Raw genomic sequence first — 23861 nt, 5'->3', positions numbered from 1 at the left:
GAAGAGGACTACATAAATCATGCAGCAAAGTTAGTAGGTTAGGAATAGTCATTTTTTCGACATCTTATCAAATTAGTGTCAAATTTGCACAGGGAAGATAAATAAACAAGTCAAATTAGTATCAAATTCACACACCATAGAAAATTGATGTGGATTAATTTATTTATTTATTTTTGACATGATGCGTTTCACACAATAGGAATCAGACATGAACTCAAAATGACACAACATGATAATATAAAATAATATATAAAAAAAAAAAAAAAAAACTAACTGATGGAGTTAATATCGAAAGAATTCTGAAACGATCCAAGATGACATGATATGAATACGACCAACACAACACAGGTCTCCCCCTTATTCAAACTTTAAGGGAAAAAACAATGCATATATATAATTAGGGTATGAGCCCACCAGATAAGTGTGCTTAAAATATAAATTTTAATTTTAAATTAAAAACATATCTTTTATGTTCTTTAATTGGTGAAATTATTCATTATACGTTTAAGTCTTGTCCCCCTCTCAGTACTTGACAAAAGAAAAAAAGAGATTCATAAAAACTAAATGAGTTGTTTACTTTTTAATAATAATAATACTAATAATAATAATAATATAGATATAGATAGTATAGACAAAAAATAAAAAGGTGGCGAAAATAGAAGGGTTAAAGCTTGTGGCTTCTGAAAGCCAACCAATAATCTTCGTTGAAGAACACATGGGTTTCCGCTTTATGTTTGGAGTGTGAATTTAGTCGTCGAAAGCGAGCGGCGCAACACTTTCAAGGGTTTTATTAGGTGGGAATGTTGGTGAAGTAATTTTTTAAAAAAAATTATTTGTTTACTAATTATCGGATTAGTAAGAATGTATATTTATTTTGTTATTTTCTGATGAAATTAATTATATGAAATTTTATGTTTTTGATATATTTTAATACTATATTATTTTATGATGATCTATATTTTTTTGGTATAAATATATTATTACACTATTTTATTTTAATATTAAAAATTATTTTTATATTAAACTATTTTTATAAAATTTGGGGCAAAATAGTATTTCTACCTCTAATCTCGTGAGATTAGATATCAATATCACATCTCCCATAAGATTTTTAGTTCTTAAGATCACCAAATAACTTCTCTATTCAATGACGCAAGACACATTCTTTAATTGTATTTGTCATGAAATGCTTTCAATTTAAAGACAAAGGGGGAATCAGAAATTTTGTGTCAACATACACGCATAAAAAATATTGAGTTAATTTTTATACATTAGTAATTGAAAAAAACAAATCTTATACAAGCGTTTGTAAAAGAAGTGTTTTATGAAAAGAAAAATAAATATATCCAATTTTTTTTTTTTAATTTTTGAATTATTAATTAGATCTTAATTAAATCAATTCGAACAATGTTTTAAACTACTTTTTTGATTAATATAATCTAATAAATAGAAAGTTCAAAAAAAGACCCGTAAAATATGAGCCTTAAATTTACACCTCATAACATGAACTATTGGATCTCAATTTTTGATTTGCTTATAAATCAATCAACTATTACCCAACCCCCCAACTAAGATCATCTCATTATACAAGCAGTCCCACAATTTTGTCATAATTACGCCAAATTATGACAAAAGATACATAGAGAAAATATATTTCAATGTAAAGAAAATGACAACATTAATTTTTATCCATATAACTACGGAATTATTGATGAAAAGAGGCTAAGTGTTATGTGAATTAAAAACCTTAAGGGAGTTTAATATAATTATATCAAAACTATGTAACTTATTATATTTTTTTCAAATTTCAAGGGATGTCAATGTAATTTACCCTTATGAAATACAGAGTTAATAAAGTGATTTTCATAAATTTAAGGAATCATTCATTATACATACATTCTACAAATAGTCATAATATGTAGAAATAATAATAAATTTTTAAAAACATACCCAAAACATTTATAATAATAACTATTGTTTTAAATAATAATTAAAAAAAAAAAAGACTAAATAAATGCTACAGGCTTCAATGGAGCAAGCAGTGGCCCATCTGAAGCTGGGTAGAGAATGTATGAAAATATATTTGGGCCCACTTAAAGCCTTACCAAATGGCTAGCCATTGGGCTTCAAATATTTTTCCCATTTTTTTAGATATTTATACTTGAATTTTGTTTGGACATGTATATAGATCTAAAAAATACACCTATCTATATTATACTATTATTAAAAGGAAACTCTTTATCATTTTATTTTTATTTCTCTTAAATGCCCCAACTGCTATAGTTATAGACTTTAAAATATTTTAAGACTCTGTTTGGATCAAGAATTCAGGTAGTACTTTGAAAGGAGAGAGGCAAAAATAGGTGAACATTTCACCAATCTTTTCTCTTTTTCCTTTTCAAATCCCTACAAATTCATGATTTAAATACAGCATAAGGGTATAAGAGAACATTTCATTCAAGACAATAGTTACATAATCACCATTTCCTTTTTCCTCTCCTTATTTCTAATTTTCCTCCATCAGTGGTGCTACATGCATCAATTAGTATATCAACTAGTACACCAACATATGTTATGACATTATTATTGACTCATTATACAAATTACAAATACCAAAGACCTCTTAAATTATGTCATATCATCAATTGATATACTAATTGGTATCTTAATTGGTGCATATAGCATTAGCAATCCCCCTATTTTAACTCCCATTAACCTCTTTACCTAAAATAAATTTCTTTTCTTTGTCATCTATGTCTGTTTTAAGATAAACGAATTTTAGGTGCTCAAATTAAGTAATATATTCTCTTAATCCACATATTACATTAATTATTAAAACTTTTACTTTATACAGTTGGAAAGCCAGTGTTGCAAACCCTAATTTTTGCTAATTTTTAAATTTTTAACTTTTTGACACTAGTGGATGGGGAAAAGGGGGTACTGCTTACTGCTGCCCCCTTTTGGGAGGTCTTTCTGAGTATTTTTTTTGATAATCTGAACTGTTGTAAAATTCGTCAAGAATATTATCCATATAAAAAATCAAATTAATCAGATATTCATAACATTGTGATTAGATCCCAATTGTTTTTAAAAATTTATAAAAGTTATGTTAACCGTTAATTTTTATAGAAACAAATGTACTTTAGTTATAGGGTTACAGATATCCAATCAACTTGATTTTTTGTATTGTTGATCTACTCGATGAACCCTACAATATGAACGGTTCAAATCATCAAAAAATACTTGAAAAAACCTCTCCCAAGAGGCACAACAATAACTACTGTGCCTTAAGGCACAGCAGCACCCCCTCTCCGAGTGGATGTATAAAGCAATCTTTGGTTTACGTGGTTCTCTTTGTTTGATGCCTTTTTAAATAAAATTTTATTTACTTATCAAAAACAAAATTGCATTAAAGTTTTTACATCATGCAATGAGCTCAAAGGAGGGGAAGGTTTGACATGGAAAGGTATAAGTTCCACCACTTAATTTCTGTCAAGTATAAGAGATAATATATGTCATCGATTTTTGGTTATTATTTTATATCTTTGTCTACATAAATACTCTACATTGGTTCCATATTTAGAAATAATCGCCAAGAAAAAATAGTGACAACAATAATATCCTAACATGTATTCCGATAATATAAAACGGTGAAAAAATCAATTGATATATAATATAGTCTTCTATGCGAAATTGTAATTAACGGACAAAAATTATTCGGTACCTTATGCGATAATGTCATCCATACCATTAATTGATGTTGTCGAATGCCCTTTACATACTCAGATTCTCTGTCATTCTTTCTTTGCAATGATCTTGTTATGATTTTTACCATAACAAGACACATCAGCACACAAAAAATAAAAAATAAAAAATTTACAATTCACATTTAAATTTAAAACATAATAAAATTCAAATGTACGATTGTTTTATTTTACACTACACTTCAAAACGACCTCATTTTCCTTCATGTGTAAACACATATCGTCGAATTATCACAACAAAATCACTACAGACAAAAATATGGCAGAAAATCCAGATCATGGTCCCTAATTCGCCCTCTGCAGCATTGTCGCAGCGCACCACAAATAACTTCTCCTAAATGAAACCCTTAACAAGTGTGAAAACTCGACATTTGGGATCTTATCTTAGAAGCTAGTTTTGCTAAGGAAATGTTAACTTTTACAGCTTGCAAATGCTGTGTTGATTATAAAAGCATTATTAAATTTAAATTTCAACAACGACCCTCCACGTACTAATCTTTTTTATCACTATTTAATTTTCATCTCCAAAGTGTGAACACAACTTTAAATAATCAATCTTTACAAGCCTCCTATCAACAAAAAAGTACTACAATTATTTGTGTGACAATTTTAAATTATTAAGCATAAAGTGTGAACACAACTTTGAATAATCATTTCCATGATATTCCTCGTATTGCTAAGCCATTAATATAAAATTCATGACCGAACAACAACACTAATCTTTCAGAATTTGATTTGGAACTTTTCAGTGTGAACACTACTTTTAGGTATTACCAAATTTGATTATAATATAATTTATTAGACATATATATAATCAGCAGCTTACCTTCTTTACTTGTTAATTAATGCTTTGTTTCCTTGCAGCAAGAGGTGTGAGATTCCAAATCTTTTGTGCTTTTTCCTTCATGATCTGCACAGAAAAAGAAAAAATTCACCATACACTTTTGTGTTTGGATAATGGACAGAAAAAGGAAATAGAATCACTAAAACGGGGTGGCATACATAATCGTGAAATTCAAAACAAGCAATTCACAAATAAAGATCTATCACACATTTTATCCATGCACAAACTCACCATACCTTCTGTGAAAAAATTATGTACCCCAAAAATGTTATAGTGATCCTAGTTTTGACCCGACTCTTGTGGTAACCCAAACTCGGGTTTAATGATTTCATATTGTTGATTACCTTTTTCTCCCCTTGTACCTCCTTGAAATTGGCTTTAGGGTTGTCGTGGTTGTGTTTGGGCAGGTTGGTCGCTTGTTTTTCAAACCTTGTGCTACCCAGAATTTTGGTCCTTCGCTCGAGCGGCACTTCCTGCGCTCGAGCGGGCTTTGCAAACACTTAGTACTTTTGCAAATCTACAAAATTACTGAGAGAGTGATTTCTATGCTCGAGCGGGTGGGCACTAGAGCGGTCTTTCTTGCGCTCGAGCATTGGTCTGTTGTCTGCAAAACTGTTGGATGTGTGTTTTCCACGCTCGAGTGTCGCTTCTTGCGCTCGAGCAGTGAATGTCTTGTCGATTGTGTCTTGGCGCTCAAACGGAACAACTTATTGTGTCTGACGCTCAAGCGTCAACTCTTCCGCTCGGGCAGACTGTACGTATATTAGATCGTGAAAATGATTTTTTACATCACTTTTTCAGATCTTTTCTCCCTAAAACCTAAAGTTAAGACACTCTCTCTCCAAAACACTCTTTCTCTATACATTTTCACTTAGTTTTAGTGATTTCTTCACCCTAATCCCTTTGATAAAAAGTTAGACCATCTCAAGATCTCCATTTTGATCCGAATAGAGTTGGATTTCGGCATCTTTGAATTTTCACTCTTGCTTGGCTCGTCTTCTCTCTTTGAGGTAGGGATTTTCTACACTTTCATATGATTTTTAGCTTAGCTATTTGTCATTGTGTAACAATAGTGGGATTTGAGAGTAGTTTGAACAAATCTAGGGTTTGGGGGTGAAATAAAAAGAGGGGTTTCGGTGAATGTGAAATAAGTGGATATAGATTTTGAATATGAGGTTATATTGTGTCAAAATTATTGATTTTGGTACTTAGGGTTGATATTTGGGAAATGGGGAGTTTTGCCCTAATTGGATTAAATTGTTATTTTGTATAAACAATTGAAATTGATAATGGTAATGTGAAATTGGATGATTATTGATGTAAATGGTGGAGTTGGACACGTGTTGTCTCTCACCCATAGAAATTTAAATAACGTATCCGTTGAGAAAATTTTATATCTGTTTAGAAATATCTATATTGGGCTATCGGTGGAGGATAGCTATGATTGTTGTAGAAATTGCATGAGGATTAGGTAAATTGAAACTAATCTATTGTTGGTTGTCATTGAATATGACTATGATTTATATACATTGTATATGTATGATAATTTGGGAGGAGAAAGTATATGTACTCCATTGTTTGGAAGGAGATAAGGGATAGACTCCATTAAAATTAAGTTGGCCGGAGTGTTCAGGGTGAAAGTCCCGAAATCTTGTGTACACATGGGTGCCGATCCCGCGGACGAAATTTCTATAAAATGGCAGATTTGAAGTGTTTGTGTGATAGTGCCTTAAACTGGAAAGCCACTGAGTTGTAATCTCAGTTGGGTTATTGAAAATGATGAAATTGACTCATGAATTGAGAATACTGAATGAACTTGAAATAAATTGAAATAAAATGAATTGAGATATGAACCTTGGCGTCTTCGGTTATATAAATGATGGAGATTTTGTCACCGGCATTGTATATACACTTTGTACTTATATCTTCGTTAAATCTCATATACTGTGTTAGATTATTTCTACTAGACTTTGGCTCACCCTATTTGGGAAAAACTATTTTCAGGTGCGTGTAAACTGCCTCTACTAAGGCAATAGCTTGGAGGGATTTTGGGAGCAAGAGCTTCTTTTTTTTTTTTCTTTTTTTTTTTTCCTATTATATTCTTTGTATAGCCAAGGGCTTAAATTGTATTGAGCTCACTTTTGTGTAACCAAGTAATGGCTTGGAAAGATGTAAGCCTGTAGGGCATATGACTGTTTGTTTAGTTTCAATTCCTTTATCACTGCAACGCATGCTGTAGATTCAGGATGAACATTTGTGAATGTATAATGCATGTGTTAACTTTTGTAAATGAACTCAGATGAATGAAAGTACCTTATATCTGTTATCCTTTTGCTTATGAGTTGGATTAATGGTATTATTTCGGGGGCGTGACAAATGTACTCCAAAAATGAAGTGTATGGTGTAGATTCAAACTTGGTGCAATGTAGACCATGCCTAGAATAAATCAAGTATAAACATTTCAATTTTGGGGTACTTTTTTGTCCCCACATGTAAACTATCATAAAACACTTGATAAACTTCCAAGTTTGCAACCCCTCTAGTGTTTTACCATTAATTGCTGCATAAAGGGGACAAGGTAGAGAACGATCCACATAGGAACACCCCCACAAAGGCTTCTCTGGACTTTGCAAGCTAGCTAAATACTAAATCTCAACATTTCATAATTGACAAGCATGTAAGCTGCCCTACAGTTACAGTACAGGGACATAACTATGAATATACTAATGTTATTATATAATTATTGTCGAAATTAGAATGAAATTTATGCACAAGCTCTCTCAAGATTCCAAAACAAAGAGCCAAAAGTAAAGTAAAAACACACCCAAGTGTCTGTTCTCAATGTGCCAATGACCCATAGGATGGATCTTGTATCAAAGTTTTGATTGTATATATAATAATAGTAATAAAAGTCACCCATAGTATCTGTGGTTCTAATAGTCCGGGGTTAGCTTACCTCACTCCCTTTCGTGAATGAAAGCTACACTCTCTCTTCCCTCATCTGACATCAGTCTCTAAGTTGCTTGTGTGAGCTTCACCTATATTCACTACGTCAGCTTGTTAGTCCTCAAAACCCATGATATTCCCCCAACATGTGGGTCTTCTATACTGAATCTCCAAATCTTTAGAATGAATTATCAATAATACTACATAGAAAAGTACATCCATGGACCACAATCATTCTAAGTGTGACCCACATCCCACCAACTTTAAATTTACACCATCCACCTCATTTTTGGGATAGATTTCGGGGCACAAATTCATGGTACATAGCATTTGCTGTGAAGTATTGCCAAAGCATCAAAAGATGCACTTGACTGACAACAATATTTTCCATTGTTCCTGTACTAAAGAATTTAATTCTGAAGCTAGTTGCTATATGCAGTATGCACAAAAGTTCAACACCAATTTGTGTTTTATTGATCTTGTTGAGTACTGTTAGAAGTAGTCTTTGAAGTTAAAAGCATTTTGTATGTAGTCAGAATTTTCAAATGAACATAATTAGGCCTTTACATGTTAGTGAAGAATGTGCATTGGTCATCATACCACTACTTTCGAGAATTGAAGAGAGTACACATAGGTGGTAAAAGATGACCTTTCTCATTAAAAAACATGTCATTTCACTGTTTTTCTTTTTTCACCTTTTACATGGATCCACGCAACAAATGTAATGTATATTAGTGATGCACAAAAGTGTGTATGGAATGAACATAAATAACAATAACAACCACAAACAACTTGATCTAGAGAAACATTCTATGTAATTTATTAAATAATTCACCAACAATAATGATAGGATGACCATATACTCTTGCTATGTTGTGTTTACCATCTTATATGTCGATGAATACTATATTGGTTTAATGGGTCATGAGAGGTGGGACTCATTAAAGCAATATATTATTGACACATAGGGTGGTAAACACAACATGATAAGAATACATGATCATCCTAGCATTATTGATTCACCAATATGCATCAATATGCAAGACTCACTATATTCAAAAAAATTAATAGAATCTATTATACCACATGACAAGCCACATAAGAGGTGAAAAGGTTCGGTGAAATACTCCTAAAATGATATATAGCATCCCTCTTCTCATGACTTTATTTGTTTAATAATACTATAATGACCACAATTTTTTACCATATTAGGTTTTACCATCTCATGTGTTACAACTTCATTGCAAACAAACATCTCATCTATTACAGCTGCATTGCAAAACATACATGAGTGGTGGAAGTATGTTTCCAATGCAGTTGTGAAACGTGAGGTGAAAAACAAAATGTGAAAAGAAATTTGTGGTCAGTCTAGAATTATTGATATTTGTTTTTTGTATTCTTTGTGAGGCGATTACCTGATGTTCATGTACTCGCGAAGGTATGCCTAACTTTCTACATCACATCTCCACATCTGAAAACCATCAAGTGTTTTTTGGGTGCAAACTAAAGAACTGCTCCATGTTTCCCAAAGAACAGATCTTCTTACTTCTAATCAGCTTTTGGCATTCCTTATAAAGCAAGAAATGCATCTGCTGCCGCCATCCATCAAAAACTGATAACCAGTACTCTCTCTCTCTCTATTTCTCTCTCTATACATTATTAAGTTCAACATGGTCCATATTTGTAGCTGATTGTTATACAACATTTCATCTAATTTTCATCAATAATAAGTTTTGATCACTTTATAAGATGTATGTTTGGATCTGGCAGAGTAAACCAGAGACAAAACCCTAGGATAATTCAATAAGAAGAGATGGGAAGAGGAAAAATTGTCATCAGAAGAATCGATAATTCAACGAGCAGGCAAGTGACTTTCTCAAAGCGCAGAAATGGATTGCTTAAGAAAGCCAAGGAACTATCAATTCTTTGTGATGCCGAAGTTGGAGTGATTGTCATCTCCAGTACTGGAAGGCTTTATGAATTTGCAAGCCCTAGGTCTCTCTCTCTCTCTCTCTCTCTCTAAAATTCTACATCTTGGAGACTGATATCCCATTATTTAAGTTGTTCCTAAATGCTTGTATCTATTTGTTCTATGTTTTTGTTTTGATTGTTTTCTGGTTTAACAGGAAGTTCAATACTTCACAGATTTAGGATTTAAATCTACTGTTTGCCTTACAATGGACTAACATCTACTGTAAGTTGTGAATTGTGATGATCTAGTGAAAGTCTAATCACTACTGTAAACTTTTTGAAAGATCATAGTCAAACATGCACCTGAATGCCAATAGAAATAGAAAACTATCTAGTTTAAGGTTATGCTAAATGAAAATTTTATCAAACAATAAAAGTTGACCATGGAAACATTGCTTAGGGTTTAGCAGATTAGTGATGCATATTTTATGATAAGTTTAAAATTGTATAAAATAGGCTAAGGTCTGTAGAAATGTGATGAGTTATGCTTCTAGGTGATGAGAATTTCCATTGAATAGTGAAAAGGAATGCAATGGCAATGCAATAGATGCTGTAAACAGTTGAGAGTTTTCTTACTACCACTAGTACCCTTATTTGGAGGACTAGTGACCCTCTCACATCCTGTGTGTGCAAAACAAAGTAGAGGTGAGGTGGCTTAGGGAGACTGGAAAGCTAGACTATTTTGAGATTTAAGTCTTCTAATATTCTTTTCCCAAATAGTTACTAATGGGTACAGTTTAAACAATAGTGAAACTATCTTTTTGGATAATTTTGGTATAAGATTTAACATTACATAGCTTCATTTTTGCGTCCACACCAATAAAGGTATTCACTTAATAATATAGCACATAGATAATATGCTATTTTATGTATTTTACACTCCAATAACAAGCATAGGAGGAAAAGGAAAATTTATTAAACTATTAGAATCAGTTGGCATTAGATCTCTTCTTTCACTATCATTATCCAATAACTTCCTTCACAATAAAAATTCATGCATAAAAAGGAGAAAATATTCAGAAATTATAATGATATTTCATGAAGAAAAAGAAAAAGAACCTCAAGCTCAAGCCTACATTAGGGAAAAAAGAAGCCATCTTGATTTTCTTTTCTTTTTTTTATCAGCAAAAAGGAAACTTTATTGATAACGACAACATACATTCATATGAGATTACATCAATAAAGGAGGGAAGTGCATGAAGCTCAATCATGAGCTAGCACAACTATAAAGGTTGGAGAGGAACCAACCCAAGCCAAGGAGAGAAAATAAGAAAAAAGAAAAAATAAAGAGGTGCTGCTGCTGTTGCACCTTCTAACCCAGACACCAAAAACACCCCAGACACTGGTACAATGCACAATACTGCTGCGCCTTCTTGATCTTCTAATTAAGCAGTATTGACCTAAATATTGGTGAAACAGGCAGCTCACAGCAGAAAATCACTGTCAAGACATACTATAAAGGAGAATACTAAACTTCATTGGTTAATTCCTTCAAGATGCTCCTAACCCTCAAGTCAATTAGAGATTTTTTCAATGCAATTCAGCCAATAAACCAAGCACTTTTTTCCTTAAAAATTTTAGTATACTTAAATAACAATAAATTCAAACTTATGTTAACCCAATTATTATTAACTGACCTAGGCTTTGACATTCAAATTTTGTTAGTGAATTTCTCCTTGCTGCAAATAGATATAATAGGATAACCTGAACATGCAATCTTCAGATGTCACACACATAAACAAACAAACAAGCAAGTAACATATTATGTAGTGTGGATCTATGTACCAACACACTCATGGACATTAAGCAAGTAAAGAAATATATATAGAGAGAGAGAGAGACATAATTTAATGTTTATAACTGTTCCCTTCTCATTTATTTTCTTTTTTATTACCCTTTGAACTCTTTTGCACCACCAAGTGTCTCTAGATGAAAGCCTACTCCCTTCAATTCTCCAAAAACTCATTTTGCTACTTTTTTAACTCAACTAGACATCACACACCACATAATGTTAGTTTCCTCATTTGAAATCCATTGTCTTTCCTTGATCATCCTATTTTCAAAGAGTACTAAATTTTCATTTTTCAAGCTCCATACCTAGTTCCCCTTCTATTTTTAATTCATATTATATCTCCTAATACATATATCTAATACCGTTAATTTATATTGCGAAATTAAGTTCTCATTACTATTATTTACAATCTCATACATTTCCTCTACCAACCTTTATAGAAAGAAAATATATATATATATATATATATATTTTACTAACATTTTGTTCTACTTTTGAATGTTACTTAATTATCTATCCCTCGTTGTAAAACAAATGCTTGCTATTACACAGTACACAATTATATGCCATTACAAATTATATGATTGCGTATGTATTACCTCCATCATTTCTCATTCTAATCTTTGATCCATTATGGCTGTGTTTGGTTAGAGGATTTGATGAGGGAAATGGAAAGGGAAAGAAAATGGAAAGAAAATGAGAAAGAATTGATAGGATTCGAATTCCAAGCTATGTTTGGTCGAGTTGGGAAATGGAGAAAGAAAGGAGCCAAAAAACACAAAGAGTGCCTTTCTTTTCCATTGTGCTTTCCACTATAACCAAACAAAGAGTGGGATTGCATTTCCTTTTCCCTTTCCATTTCTCACACCAAATCCTCCAACCAAACATAGCCTATATCCATCCCTTTTTTCCCATTACTGTTCCGATATTCCAAATACCCAAGCACATCCTATACTCTTTGACTAACTTCTTTACCTGCACTTGGCTATTAAAGTGTAGGAACTGTTGCCTACTTCTCACTGCATCTTGGCTCTAACATACTGCAACTCTAGCCCTCCCTATTTGCCGAGAGAAAGAGAGAGAGAATGAAAAATGAAAGAAAAAAATAAACTTAAATACATCGATGAGCTCGAGTCAATAGCCATTAAATTCAGATTTACATCCTTTCCTCCCCAGTGACAATCTTGATAGAAGGAACTCTTGCTCAGGCTTATGTTGTTTAAAACATACAAGCTGGTAATTCTTCAGTAGATTGTACAGTTTACACTATGAAAGTAACCAATATTTTTTGTTGTTTTTCCAGCAGAGAAAAATCAATATTATTTTGAATGACCATCTTACAAGCGCAACACATTTCTTTGCTTTACTTTTTATTTCTTTCAGGGAAAAAAACCAAACTCATTGTTCAATAGTTTTTTCCTTGCATGCACAAATGCCACACAACTATGATCTAGTAATAAGAAATGTAAGCAATTTAAAAACAAAAAATGTTGAGATCTTTCTGTCTATTACTAATGACCTCTTCATATGATATGATGCAATGAAGTTCTTGCATTATAAGTTCATAAGTAAATATTGACAAACTGAGCAGCTAATGTTCTGACTTTACCTTATCAGCATGAGATCAATATTTCAACGATACAACAATGAGCAGGAGAATCATCAGCTTTTGAGTCCTACTTCAGAAGCCAAGGTATTCTTTCATGAGCAACTCACCTATTACCCTGCAAGCTTTCCTGCATTAGTATAGGATATTCAATTAGGTTTTGTTTTTGAATATATTGATTTAAAAGCTAAAATTTTTTGACAGACAGTTCTAATTTTATAGAACTCTTACCATCCAATGGATAGTCACACTTAACAGAAAATGAAACTCATACTAGAATCACTTAAAGCTATAAATTACATCAAATTGATACATGTTTTCCTCTTTTTCTATTTTGATGGGAGAAAGTGTTAGGGAATCCATAACATCTAACCAAGATGGGTGAAGTGAAAACACATAAATGAACAAATGCACAAGAAAGATACATCACATGCACACACGAAGAACACAAGATTTACACAGTTCACCCCAATCTAGGGCTACCTTCACACTTACAATTTTCACTATGATCAGAAAGGTTACAAGAGATTACAAGAAATAGTTGTCTTCCCTCAACTGCAATACATAGAAAATTAGGGGAACAGGTCACAAGTGTGGAAAGGCATGAGTGGTTAGTGTTCAGTACTTATCAACTAAGAAGCACGGAACACTACTAATAAGGTCACGGACACACACTCCTCAAACATATGTCCGATACTCTTTTTCAATGTCCATAATGTCCGATACTCTTTTTCATTGTCCATAATTAAAAATTAAAAAAAAAATCTTAATTTCAGACACGTACCCAACATTCATTTTGCTTTCCATTACTTCTTAGCCATGTCTATCACTAGAAAATAAATATGAGACCAACACTTCTTGGGAATTTTCTAACACATGATTTTCAAAATTTGAGAATTTGACATAAATATTTTATACCTTTAAAAAAAATGTATAGTCATTAAGAATATATCCTATAGAAGTTTCACATAAAATCAAATGAAAAATCAAAAAGATACATACATGTATTAGTAGATCACGTAGGAAGATATGAGAAATGTTGCAATTATATATGTTTGTTGTAGTTTGTTTGATTTTTAACTATTATGATCCAGTAGTCTAAAAATTCATGTAAGACAATTAGATACAAGATTTACTTAGGCCAAGTTTGGGAAGACTAAATAAGTGCACTTTTTGTCTTTTTGGACTAAAAAATTGAGATTGAAAATATGGATGTTTGGGTTAACTTTTTGACTTTTTATGGAAAAATGTGTAATAAAAAATTGTAAAAATTGGTTTGTAGAGGAAAATTTGAATTGGGAGTTGTGCAGCCGTAATTGTTGACTTTTGGTGAATAGTGTTAACTTTTTAACTTTTTGAGTAACTTTTTGGCTTTTTGGCTTATTTGGGACTTCCCAAACTTAGCCTTAGTATCTATTATTAAGTGAAGGCCTCATTTGCTACAGTGAAGCCTTTGCTCTCCTCATGTCACGTGGCAGTAGTTTTTATTTTATTTTTTTAAAAGATATAGAAAGAGGTGGCTTGAACCCATGACCATGGGATTAAGGCAAGAGGACTCATACCACTTAAGTTAGGTATACATTATAATATTAATTTCATTATTATTTTTTTTTTATTCTTACTTATTTGAATTGCGCATGCCACCCGCTAGTAAAGTAATTTTTAATTTTGTATGTATCATGAACATATATAAACTATACAATAGAATATGTTCCTAGATAATATAATATCAAGATATAATTATTTGTGGCTTGTCTGAACTATATCCATGTCCTACTTTTTAGAATTCGCCGTTAACGTATCCGTGTCATGTCGTGTCTTATTTGTGTCTCATGTCCATGTCTATGTTTCATAGCTTATCAAGATCCACACTACCCCAATAGAAAGGCAGGAGTAAGGTGTTCAAACCCTTCAAAAGTCTAAGAATTCTTTAAAAAAAAAAAAAAAAAAAAAAAAAGAACATCAATAAAAGAAAACAAAGGTAATTTTTTTGACAGATTGCTTAAGTCAGGCCTATCACATTTGCTATTCAATTTTTTGAAATTTCTAGCTTTGGCAAAGGGAGGCAGAAAGCTTAAGGCAACAGTTAAACTACTTGCAAGAAAGCCACAGGTATAATCACCTTTTTCTTTGTCTTATTTTCAATAAATATGATCACACATAAAATGTGTGATCAATGATCACATGTAAACCATAAAATTGCCAAAATTGTATTACATTGCATGTGCAAAAGCAAAATATTATATGCTTATTATACATTTTTAACATGTCAATATCAAACCACATTTATGCTTAGTCGCAGCATGATGTAGTACAGCTTTAGAAAACTTGGAATACTGCAATCTACAATTGGAATTTATGGTGGGTTTGGGACAAGGAAAGCTTCTACGTATAGGGTCTACAAGGGTAGAAGAAAGGTTGTACGCTATGGGATTGAAAGGGACTGAGATTAGGTTGCTTTCAACACTAACAGCCTAAGAAATATGGGCGCTTCTATGGAGGAAGCGTGTCATGCAGACATGACACTGTGAAGACACTCCTAAAAGCGATCATGTCCAACACTTCTTTAACATGTCGTAATTAAAAATTTTAAATTCATAATATCAGACACTTCTCAGACTCTTCGGTAACACTTCTTGAACCCTCTGAACACGACCTATGTGATGAATCTCTCCATGGTAATAATGTCCATGTTGTGCCTTGTCGGTGTCACATGTCAATGTCTATGCTACTTAGATAATAGCTCGCAGAAGTTTCATAAAAGGTGTTCCAAAATCTTGGGAAAATATTTGCAAGTTTTGATGTTAAATTAAAGGCTATTGGCTAAGGGAAAGGGTTAAAGCTCATAGTTGATTGGAAACACTACTAGTTCTACCCTAGTATTCTACATTTCAGAACAAATGTTCCAGAAATGGTACATTTCCATTCCAAAACACAAGACAAGACACAAAATTTAGTGATCTGATAATTTTTTCCCATTTATTGCCTTAGTATTTTCTTATGAGAAAAACACGAGTTATAATGAATGAATATCTTGAAAGAGTGAAGTTCTACCAAGCAAAAGATCTAAAGAAAAGGATCCATATCGCACCAATAGGCTCATCCTCTGTTATCAGAATCTTATGATTCGTGATTCGATTTACAATTCGATTTACATTTTTTGTAAAATCGATACGAATCTATTTTGGAAGTAAATTTCTAGTGAATCGCAAGATTCACAATCGGTTCACGATTCGAGTCACTTTTTACGATTCATGCAATTCTTGAAATTATCAAGTCCGATATATTTTTTACTTTTTATTTCTCTATCTTCTTATTGAAAATGACATAATACAACTTTTAATAGCATTTAGTACCAAAATAACCAATATATGTACCTGATTTGTTATTATTTTAGTAATCATAGAGTTTTTAATAGAATCCAATCAAATTTCGTCAGACCTAATAACCTTTATTGTTTTTTTTTTCTTTAAATAATCATAATATATCTTCTAAAGATGTTTAAGATTTAAATAACCTATACCATGAATTATCTATTACTATTTTATCAAATTAAATATAGTTGCATATTACATGGACGACGTCAATTACACATTTGCAAATATTTTAGACTTTAAAATAAAATATCATAAATAATGTTTTCTTATTATTTGGTCATTGTTACTTGGAAAAAGTATGTATGCTTATTGTCCAAATATTAATATCATTGTCAGATTGTTGTTATTTTAGAAATTGAGAGTTTTTCTTTGTTTACTGGCTTTATTAAAAATGGTTGAAAAAAAATATCTAAAAAAGGAAAAATGTAAGATAGTGATCTTACATAGAAACCTTTGTTAATTTCTTACCTATTAAACTACATGATCATCATTCAAAAGAACATTTTTATTGATTTAAATCTAAATATTTCATATTCATAAGATATATTTCACATCCAAGTGTGTAGATATATTTTTCCAAATAATTTAGAAAAAATGACCAAACCTTTACAATTCACGATTCAATTCGATTTACGATTTGAATCCCGATTTGACAACTATAGGCTCAACTTATATAGGAGATATAGAAATGTGCTTTTAAATAATTAATTTGACCATGAGAAAATTTCAAAGGTATGTAAACATGCATTTTTACATTTGATTAAATGTACAATTGCTAGTTGATAATCAGTCTCACACTTGGAGGTGGATTAATCCATTCCACTAATGTGATCTACATAAGCATACCCTCATGTTCTATATTATGAACCATGTTCTCACTCTTCCAAATGATTGACATTCCAAGTAACATTGATTATAATGTTTCCTCTTATTATACTACTTAATGTGTAGATACAGTAAAAAAAATACTACAAGCATTTAAAGAATCACCATTTATAACACATGGACTTCAAACTAATAGCAGTTGAAAACTTTAAATTGGTTGACTTCTGGCTTTATCCTTCGTGCACAAACAAGTGAAAAGACGATGCAATAAAGTATAAAGTCCTTGTGCATCACAAAATAAAATATTTTGTGTATAACCATTTGAGGACACACCTATAGAATCCCAGAACTTCACCTACACTTCCACTGTGATAATAATTTCAGAAAATTGACGGGAGAAGAACTTTCGGATTTGAGTGTGGAAGATCTGGAAAATCTGGAAGGCCAATTGGAAACGAGCTTGAAGGGTATCCGAACAAAAAAGGTACAAAAAATTTAGATGCTATGCAATTTATTATTCAGTGATATTCAAGTTACAAAATACAAAACACTTATGTGATCCTTATTTGGTTTTTGACTTCTGCAGCACCAAATTTTAACTAATGAAATACAAGAATTAAACCACCAGGTCTTCTCAAAATTTTACCACAAGTAGTACCAGTTTCGTTTAGGGGCCGATTTTACTTCAGAGTAGCTAACTTCAACTGATTCCACTGCAGGGAGTTATTAGTTATCAAGAAAATATGAAATTGTATAAGGAGGTTAATGTCCTGCGACGAGAAAATGCAGAATTACATAAAAAGGTACCGACTGCTTGTATTGACTTTAAATATTTATTTAAAATAACGAACTTACATACTTGATTTTATTTACAAATTCATCCAATGTGAAAGTTGTTCTCTACAAAGCCTAAGAATTTCTGTTTCAGACTCATGGAGCAAATGACATAAACAGAAGTTCCTTCAAACCATATGGTTGCAGCAATGGATATGACTTACATGTACCTATACAACTGCAGCTAAGCCAACCGCAACAAACACACAATGAAACACCAGAAACGCAAGGAATCTAGGGTAATCTTTCTGCTAGGTACTCTGAAGAATTAAATCAGAAACTAACAGTACCAGATCATATTCTTTTAACATTAATTCTGTCACATCTTCTTCCAAATCGCAGATGATTACAACTGCCTTAACAAAGCAGACAGACAACTGTGGAGAATATAGTCAATTTTCATCAACTACTTGCCCCGGAGTGACAAAAATCATTGTTTGCAAACAAGATTGTGTGTAAGATAGTGGAAAATAGACATTCAGTATAAACATCATCAATTTCGTAATGATATGGTACTTGGATTAAACTTAAGATTGTTGTGGTATGATCAATCACCTTGTGGTATGATCAATCACCCACCAACTTAATGTAACAATTAGAAATAATGAGAAGTTATTTCAGGGACCAGGTAAAATTTTAGATGTTTTATTATCAAGATTTTTAAAATAGACATTTTGACCCCCACCAATTCAACGCTGAATTTTCCATACTTAATTTTCAGTTTTATCAAGCAGCCTCTAAAATGATTAGAAAGTTAGGGATGATTAGTTAGGATTCTTTAGGCTTATTTCTTATTACAATTGAAAACATTTAGACATTACACAATAGGATTATGGCTTACGAAAATAAGGCCATGAGTTTAAATATTAACAATAACATTTTTCACCAAAAGAATAAAATTGTTTTCTTTTTAGTCTAATCACCCTCGCCGATTCTAAAAGCGCAATTTGACTCAACAAGAAGGTTGTGTATATATATTGCTTCATGCAGTGGGTCGTCTTTTTTTTCAACCCTTGAACTGAGTTAGATTCAAATCCATTTCTGTTTTATAATTAAAAAAAATAAAATAAAAAAAATCCCAATTTCATTAGATGGGATTGTGTCAATTTTGTAAATAACAACTCCCTAAAAGAGAACCAACATGTATAAGAATAGGAAATTGTCTTGTAGCTCAAATTTTGTGACTCAAAAGTGGCTCAAATGGCCAAAACGACGTCGTTTTGGCCAGTTTTATGTTGTTCTGTACTCAAAACGACGTCGTTTTGGCCATTTGAGTCACTTTTGAGCCACAAAATTTGAGCTACGTAGCATTGTCGTATTGAAAATTGTACAAAACACATGATTTACAGAAGAGACCCAAAAACTTACAAAATTTGTTGACACCCTTACAATTTATCCAATAAAATAGTAAACTATGCATGTGATACAATTGCAAACAAACAAACCAAGTCAATTTAGCATAAAACCCTGAAACAATTTTATATTTAAATATAACAACAATATAATAAAAATGACAAAAGAATGCATTGTCTTACCTTTTGGGCGTAGATGCTTGAACATTTCAAGAAGGCTTTGGTGGGAGATCTCATAGAATAAACAAATGGGCTACAATTGACTGTCAGATCGACGAATAATCCATGTTTAGGCATTTTGATGTGTACGGAGTTCCATGTTGTATGTGTATTGGGGTGTCTGTATGTATACCCCATATGGGATTCACAAAGTACAGAACGGTCTTCTTCATGCACAGTGGTGATTTTTTTTAGGGCACGGTACCCATTCGGGAATTTGAGATTTTTTTTTTTTTTCTTCAAAAAAATTACATACAACCTTCTTATAAATTTCTTTTCACTTTTATTAATAATTGGTTAGTTATATAAATACAAAAATAATATTCAGTGTATTTAGTTCGAATTTTTTTAATTATATTTTTTGAAAATTGAGGTTTTTTTTCTTGTGTTTTTGTTTTTAGTGAATATTTTAATCATTTTTTTTTTATTTTTTTAGATGTATCTTACTTAGATGTATCTAAAAAGTAAATATTTGTGAAAAATATTTTAAAAAATTAATAAATACACAAAAGTATGAAAAATATACTGAATTTTTATATTTTTGGTATTTAGTAGATTTTTTAAAGATTTTTTTCATAAAAACTATACTTTTTAAATGTATTTATATTAGGTGGGTCTAAAAATTAAAAAAAAAAAATTGCTTAAAATATTTTAAAAAATTCAATAAAAATAAAAATAAAATGCGAAAAACAAAAAATTAGAATTTTCTGAAAACCCAAACCAAGCAAATTTATTTTTAAAAATTTTAAAAAAATCAATGATATATTTTTAAAATATATAAGTGGATTCAAATTTAAAAATAATTAATGAAAAAATATTTTTAAAACATCAAAATTCAAATATGATATTTTGGAATTTCTAAAGCAAAAAAAGGCAATTTAATTTTGATTCTAGTTTTTTTTTTTCTTTTGTTTTTTTTTAAGCATCTCAACATGAATAGGGTACAATCAGATTAAAAGATTGTCAAAGACCAACTTGAGTTGTATTGAGAGTTGCCCAGTGCTGATCAAACTCGAACTATAAACAAAGATTGTTTGTTCAAATCCAGCTTGAGTTATTGCCCAAGTTCCCCAAATTATCTTAATTGCACAAAAAAAAAATGCATTTTTTTTCCAACTAATTTAATTAATTTATTAAGATTATATTATATTACTTTTATTTTTATTTTTTTAAAATCATTAATAACATCAAACTAAATAATTTATAAAATGTCAGAGAGGTAAAAATTGAAAATTTTATATACGCTATGTTGGTCTTTATAATTTTTAAATGAGAAAAAAAATAATTTTGTATTGTATTATTTGTGTTTATGATATATGATAGGGTAATTTATAAAGAAAATTGGGCCGAGCTACGATCCATTAATCTCTGTTTTGGGCCGGACTAAGGATCGAGGTATGGTCTTTGGGTACCTCGGTCCCAGGTCGTTTGGGTACCAAACTGGGCAGAAACTTTGGGAGGGGTTTGACCGGACTACCTAAAGCTAGGCCTGATGGCTGGCCGAGGAGTTAGTAAGAAGGAAGGCCAAGCGAGGTGTGGCTCGGTCGAATGTCATCTACATCATTGCTTAGTTAAGAGCACGACAGAAATAAGCTAGCTCGGTTAAACCGTACCAACATGGACAAGAAGAAAACTATCTCACTTGGTTGGTAGTAAGTAGAGTGTTATCAGAATAGACACTCTTCACTGTGAGTGTGATTCCTAGGAGGACTCTTATTAGGAGAGTTGGAATCCTACTAGGATTGTGCCAGGCCGAATTTATAAAAGCTCGTAGCAGGACCTATGTACAGGTATCACAACTTTTATTCTAAAAAACACAAAGCTTTTTGTCTATTGTCTATTTACTAACTTAGGCATCGGAGAGGTGGCTTAGGCATCGGAGAGGTATCCGGCATACACCCGCCGGTTAGCTCACGTTTGTGTTTTCAGGAAGTAAAGCGACGACGTTTGGAGGAGTGCAAACTTGATTAACAGGATTATACGAGAAGATTATTTCGTGCTCGTACAATTGGCGCTGTTTGTGGGAAGAACAAAGAATAAGACCTTTTGATCAAGTTTTACTCATTAGTTGAAATCAATGGCGCACAATGAAGATTTGTTGCAATCCGCTATTGATGGGCAAACCCCGGAGGAAGGTGGGAGGTGTGAAGGTTTACCTACTATCCCATCCATGGCAGAATTACACCTCCAGCGAAGGAACTCCCAGAGGGACACACGAAAGAGACGGGGCACCAGTCTTCATCGCTCTCAAAGTCCTGAAAGGCAAAGGCGAAGGTTGGATCCTTAGGTTCTGGAGGATCGCGTGAGGAAGCAAAACGAATTAATAAAGAAGATGGCGGCAGACATGAAGACTATGAAGTGCCAGATAAAGGGTAAAGGGGTGGCGACAGAAGAAGGGCGCAAAGGCGACACGCTCTCTTACCACTCGGAAGATCGTGACAGACAAGTCACACCATCACAAACTGAAAGTAGGAGCCTCAGAACAGGCGACACTCAATCAAGGACTTCCAGGACTCGTTACTCTATGTCTGAGAGAACGAGAACTGAAAGGTCGCATGCGAAAGGAAGTAGCTATCGGCCCTCGCATACGCACCAAACGACATCTAGGCACACGGAGTTGCCTAGGTCAACAGACCTGTGAACAGTGCAATTTGAGAAAGCCCGATGGAAGGAGGACACCAGGGCTCGCGACCCTCATAGGGTTTCAACCCTACAACGATTGGCCCTTAGGACACATAGCAGTGTTGAGGTAGGGATGCCAATGCCGCCCCTTGCGTGCGAACCAACAGATAAAGTGCTAGCAAGGTTACAGAGCTCGCCGTTCGTTCCAGTAATTGAGAGCGCACCACTACCCTCAGGCTTCCACCAGCCCAAATTCACTACTTATGAGGGAAAGTCAGACCCCTAAATGCACTTAAGCCACTTTCGCCCCGTTATGGCAATATATCGGCAAAATGAGGCTCTAATGTGTATCTTGTTTCCTTCCAATCTTAGTGACCTGGGTCTAACATGGTTCGAAAGGCTGCCAGAAGGCAGCATAGCCTCATGGGCGCAGTTGGCAGAGGCGTTTGTGACTTGATTTAGAACAAATACTAAGACACCAATGGAGATAAACCAGCAACTCTCCATTGACATGGGCGATAATGAAATATTGAGGTCTTACAACAGTCGATATTGGGAGACTTTCAACCAGATTGGGGATTACCCTACAAACCTCGCCATCGTACAGTACAAACGGGGTTTACCGGTCGGTAACAAGTTGAGGGATTCAATAACGATGATGCCATCCCTCACGATGAAGGCCCTAACGGAGAGAGTGCATCAACATATCCGGGTAGAAAAAGATAGCGCCCGTGCTAAAGCAAAATCTGGCACAACAACGATGCTAGATAAAAAGATTACAGCAAAAGTCAACACGGTAGAATAACCAAGCAAGAATGGGCAAGGCAGACGAACCAACAAAGAGGACCCCCAAATAAGGAAGTTGAGAGTCCGTACTACCATTACCACAGTATTCAACAAACCTATCTACCGAATTCTTAGTGAGATATGTGATGAACCCTTCGTTCGGCAGCCAGCTAAGTTGGGAGAAACATAAAGAGGTTACGATGCGAGGTACCGCTGCACCTTACATGATGAAAAGGGGCACCGAACTGAAAATTGCACACCATTGAGGCAACATTTGGAGGAATTGGTGGCTGCTGGTCACTTGGACCAGTATATAGAACGGGGAACACAGCTGGCCCCCCAGGACCACAGCAGGCCGAGCGGGATGCTGGTCGACGGCCCACTTCAAGGCATAATCAACGTTATATATGGGATCGTCGAACCTGAGCGAGTATGTGAGCTTAGAGGGATGATCAAAAAGACTAAACACTTGAGGGAGGTACTAAGTGCACAACCTACCGTCAAAAGGAGAAAAACGGAGGCCACGAGCGTCATATTTTTCTCAAACAAGGATCTAACAAGGCTACATTCCTTTCACAATGACGCACTGATGGTCATTTTGCGCATCAAGAATTTCGACATCAAACAGATTCTAATTGACTAAGGAAGCTCATGCGAGATAATGTACTACGAGACCTTCAAGCAACTAAAACTGGAGGACAAAGACTTGGCGCCTGCGACATCTCTCCTCGTCCGTTTCAACTCAATGCCAAATGGCCAGTGGGAAAGATAATTCTGCCAGTCATGGCAGGAACAATGACAAAATAGGTGGAATTTTGGATATTGAAGGTCTCTTCTACTTACAACATAATATTGGGAAAGACATGGTCGCACGCCATGCGTTCAGTGGCATCAACCTACCATTAGGCATTACGGTTCCCCAA

At 33.2% G+C, this 23861-nt stretch overlaps 2 long non-coding RNA genes across 4 annotated transcripts; one reads left to right on the top strand and one right to left on the bottom strand.

Annotated features, from left to right (window-relative positions):
* Positions 1-3513: 3513 nt before the first annotated feature.
* On the bottom strand, positions 3514-19756 carry LOC145804815 (uncharacterized). Of its 3 annotated transcripts, none has more exons than XR_014347304.1 (4): positions 19495-19756; positions 12927-13053; positions 4591-4674; positions 3514-4110 (listed from the first exon to the last, which is right to left on the bottom strand). It is a non-coding gene; the product is annotated as an uncharacterized LOC145804815 (long non-coding RNA). The 3 variants fall into 3 exon arrangements; XR_014347305.1 differs by having other exon boundaries at positions 3514-3815; XR_014347303.1 differs by having other exon boundaries at positions 3514-4098; positions 19495-19755.
* On the top strand, positions 17856-18490 carry LOC145804816 (uncharacterized). The gene is made up of 2 exons (XR_014347306.1): positions 17856-18198; positions 18302-18490. It is a non-coding gene; the product is annotated as an uncharacterized LOC145804816 (long non-coding RNA).
* Positions 19757-23861: the final 4105 nt, after the last annotated feature.

This window comes from Camellia sinensis, chromosome 12 (genome assembly GCF_055761805.1).
Source record: "Camellia sinensis isolate YWXY chromosome 12, ASM5576180v1, whole genome shotgun sequence".
NCBI lineage: Eukaryota > Viridiplantae > Streptophyta > Magnoliopsida > Ericales > Theaceae > Camellia > Camellia sinensis.
The sequence above is the reverse complement of the archived record's forward strand: the minus strand, read 5'-3'. Positions and strand labels throughout refer to the sequence as shown.